The sequence below is a fragment of the Magnolia sinica genome, chromosome 14 (genome assembly GCF_029962835.1).
Source record: "Magnolia sinica isolate HGM2019 chromosome 14, MsV1, whole genome shotgun sequence".
Taxonomy (NCBI): domain Eukaryota; kingdom Viridiplantae; phylum Streptophyta; class Magnoliopsida; order Magnoliales; family Magnoliaceae; genus Magnolia; species Magnolia sinica.
The window spans coordinates 11,624,150-11,628,997 of record NC_080586.1 but is presented as its reverse complement, the minus strand read 5'-3'; positions in this window follow the sequence as shown (position 1 = coordinate 11,628,997).

Genomic DNA, 4,848 nt, shown 5'->3' with positions numbered 1-4,848 from the left:
AGGACAGAGGATTTTGGTATCCATTCATAATCCTGTTAAATCTCGATCCTTTACTTGATCAGAGTATTGGAGTCATTGAGATTTGCTAGGACATAGAATTCGAGTCAAACCATGTAAACCTCGTTTAAATATGGTTCCATCAATCCGCGATCCTGATTATTCTGGACTTCTAGAAAATATCATGTAATCTTATATCCTCAAGTTTATGTGGCCCATTATGCTTCCACTGCGTGCTCTGATCATCTAATGCACTACTTGAAAATTTCAAGACCAGGATTTCTATATGGAACCTGACTTTGAAATTTTTGTAATTTATCTAGGATTTTAAATCTAGTTCTAATATGCTTAGTCTCAGGTTGAATATTTACTCAGAATTCTATGACTTCGTCACTAATTAATCTTAAGTATTGAGATTCATGAAAACTCTTGTCTCTAATTAACGAGATGCATTAGGGAATTTAAACTATAACCCCTACTATGATTCTTCAAGTTTGGGGAACATTCACGACTGACCCACGACTGACCTAATGTACGATGTGGTGAGTAATGGGATTTCCTTACAATGCCTAAGGTTGTTTCAGTCCCTGGAGATGGCAACAACATGATTTCTAACTACAAAATCTTTAAAGAAGTTCAAATTTCGAGATTTATAAAATTTGTTCACTAAGGGTTAAGTCCAAGGAATGTTCTCATTGGATCTCCAATATGTCATGGTCGGTATTTGTTCTTCCACAGTACCTAAGTTTAACTCCTAGTTCAATAGACTAAACATGAGATTTCCAAGGGAATCTAAGTTCCATTCCCAAGTCCTAAGATTATCCAACAATGTGTTAGGGGCCTAAGATCTGGAATTTCTATATTATCAATTTCTTCTAACTACAGGAGAAGTTCGAATGAGTTCAAATGGTTATTCTAATAATTTTTAAGGGGGACCTAAGTTCATTCCTAAGTTCTTCAGTCCTCCAAACAAGTTTCTAGGGGGCTTAAAGTTTTGGGTTCCTGTATTCTCAATTACTTCTACATATAAGGGATTCCACATCATTTCATCTGACTATCTTAATTATTTACGAGGGGAAGCTAAGTTTGGGTTTCTATTTTCACAATCATTCTTCTAAATCTAAGGGAAGTTCACCTAAGTTCAAATTTCTAATTTCAAACATTCTAACTTGAAACATTTAAAGTTTGTATAAGGTCATTTCCCAAGGCCAAGTTTGTCCAAACTATGCTCTGATACCAACTGTAACGCCCCGTGTTTTAGAGACCCGAGTATATGACTCGTTTCCCAAAAACCCGAGTGTTAATCTTAAAGGATGGTCAAATTCACGTATTTTTTTTCTTTTCTTTATCAGAGTAAGCAGATGAGCGTAGAATGGACAAGTAAGCTAAAAGGAAAGTTTAAATTTTCATTTACAATATACAAGTGGTTACCCATAATGACTTATACAAACCAATGTCCCCATCCTCACGAATACAAATTGAAATAATATTACATGTGAAATAAGATAAACTGCAACAATCTTGAACTGTGAAATCATGTAGCAGCCCTTAGCAAATAGAATCATGCACCCTTGTCAACCATAGCCTGCTCCTCACCAATATATGGGGCCACCGCACTACCTGTACGGTTGTATATTTGATGCATGAGTGGCCAGCTCAGTGTGAATTCTCCTCAAGATTACACACCGCCGCATTAGGTAAGCATAGTTATAAAACAACAAGGCAATCAAAACCATACATGATACAATCTTTTTAAATGCATGGATGCATGAATGCACATCGGCCTGGGGATGCACATCCAGCCGGACTTGGGCTCGTCACCCATGCAAATTATCGACCTGGAAAAATCATCCAGTCGGACAGGGGTCGATAGTCGGTGGTCTGGGAGCTAGCGAAACGATACCCCGAAGATCCTAAGGGCTCGTGCTACAGCATCCAGATTAGCCACCCATCATCGCTAACATGCTATGGATGCATGATTAGCTAAACCGTTATTAGTCCAGTTACAATCAGCCAATTTAGGTAAGCTCAAGGTCACTACGGGGAGCTCAGAGCCCAGCGTAGGCCGACAGCTCGGGCATAGTGTCCCATTACACCATCCCCGGCTCATGAGGCTACCACCTTAGGATGTTTAATGGAAAACCGTCGACTAGTGGTCAATCATATTACAACATATGGGGCTTGCCATCGCATGGTTGCATAGTATAAAAACATCGAGCCCATATAGGGACAATATCAGGACAAGGACACGTACGGCGATATCAAAGCAAAACACCTAAGGCAAATATCAAAATAAGCCACATAGGGCGAGTATCAAAATCATGCGATAAAAGACCATCCTTGAAAATCGTTGGACACAACAACCCTGGATGGTAGGCCCACATCACTAGTTAATTTAAATCATCATTCAATAACCACTAAGCCGAAGGTCCATTACTATCACAACCAGTCGAGTTACATCCCAAGTATGGGTGTATACATATAGGTGAGGGTTTTCCACTGGTGTACCAGTTTAAATTCCACAAGCAATCCACAAATATTCCACATAATGAATAAATATGCAGGATAAAGGTTTAGCATGTAATATATCAATTTAATTCTAACAATTAACACATATGACTATGAAATGAAGAAAATAATTACAAGTTAAAATAAAAACTATGACTTAAGCTAATGGGAAAATGAAAAGCTCAAGGGGAAGAATCATCACCTTATACTTTGAATCGCCTACCAGTGTCGCTAAGTGCTTGCGCCCTTAGAACCGAACCCTACCATGAATTATAAGGTTATACAATTAGATCCAAGCCTTATACATTGTTTATGGTTAGGATTTTAACCTAGGGTTGGGATCACTTAGGTTTAAGGTTTCACCCTAAGGTTTAGGCTTAGGCTAGATTTGTAGGTTTTGTTTATAGGATTTGAAATCTTATTTTGTATGGTCATGGATGATATTATCAAAGGGAATAATAAGTGAATAAGATTAGTCAAATAAATTGGTTATTAATTTAGAAATATTAACCATGGCTACTATTATATTAAATTACCTAACAACAACCACGATGGATCACATTGCTAATAATTCCAAAACTATTAGTAATATTAACAATATCCTTAACATTTAGCCCATGTGGCACTAATAGTCATTTTGATGAAAATAAATAGCGTGTTCTAGAGTTAATAATAATATTTTAAGAATAACAAGGTAAAATTTTAACATTTTAATAATGGAGATTTTTATATGAATCAACTAACACCCACATGAATAATCTTCTAATGGTAAGTCATATCTAATTTTAATAACCCCAAAAAAAATGGTAATAACAATAGCGATGGTAATTAAAATAAATTAAATCTGGACAAAAAGATGTGGGCTCACCTAATCAACTCAGTTCGAGTTGAGTTGACTCGGCTCGACACAACCGCCCATCTACTCTCCTTCTCTCTTTCTTTCTTCTTCCCATTTTCTTCTTCTGTTGCAACCAGCCAGCCCCAACCCGACTCGCACCGTTGGACTCAGGGAGTTCAGCCGAGTCGACTCAGCGGTGGCTCTCTCTCTCTTCCTCTACCTGTATCTTCTTCCTCTCTCCTCCTACTTCTCTCTGTTTCTTCTCTCTCTCTCTCCCTCTTTTCTTTCCTTCTTATCTGCTGGCCGTCCAGCAGTGCTAACTGCGGACAGGGTTGAGCAACGGGTCGAGTTGAGATGGTGCGGTGCAACAACCGCACCACTCCATCTTCCTCTTTCTCCTTTCTTCCATCTTCTCTCTTTCTTTTCTAATTAGAAATGTCCCATTGAGGACGCCAATCCGGCCAGATTCGACTCGGTTTGGGTTGCCGGGTGCGGTGGATCGGTGAGGAAGAAGATGACGCCATTAATGGCGGATCTTGAATGGAGGCTTCTTCCTCCGATCTGACAGCATGGGATGGTTCATATGAACCCTAGGGAGCTTATGGATAGGCTCATTTGAAGCTTTAGGATGATTTGGGTGGTGGGTTCGCTGGTGGAAGGGAAACGGTCATTTTCCGCTCGAGCTACAGTAAGAGGTGAAGAGCAGCTACGGCTACTCGATCCTCTTCATTTATGGAAAAATCCTAGCTCTCTAGGGCCATTGGATGAGAACTGGATGGCCCAGATTGAATACAGTCGTTCGATTTTCTCAAAACCGTGGGAGGGATAGGCGTTGGTTTTGCATAGAAAACCTAGCACGTGATTAGCGCGTGAATGGTTTGGGTACGTCCGAAACAAGGGCATGTGATTGGAGGAGAGGCCCTCACATGAATCGCCAGCGTGGAAGAAAACCGGGCTTTCCATTTTTTGGGAAAGAAAGAAACACAAATGGCTCTCTTGCGCTGGAAATTGCAACCTTGTATGGGAGCTTCAAGGTGAGTGACCAACAGGGTTGTGGTCAAAATTTCACCCTCTACAAGATGAACGGATTGGATCATGAAATCGGGTCCACCCTCATGGGCCATGATCATAGACACGGACGGTTGTCCGTCTACTGTTGAAAACCGGAGGGAGAGAGAGAAATCTCTCAGTTCGAGAGAGGGCGCGGATCAGCGCTGGTCGGCTTGCCTGGCACGTCTGATGCACACCAGGTGCACTACACCATGGTGTACGTACACAGAAATATAGGGCTCACCGTGGTGTTTGTGACTAATCCACGCCGTCCATCGTCTTGGCTAGATCATGTAGTCCTACGGGTTCAGATATGGAAAGGATCTAAGCATTTTAGTGGGACACAACATATTTGAACGGCAGATGTTGCCCAACGTCTAATTGCCTCTGGAACCACTCTCATGATTGGCTGTGGCATCGTGTAGGGTCCCTCTTGATGTCGCTTAGGCAAATCC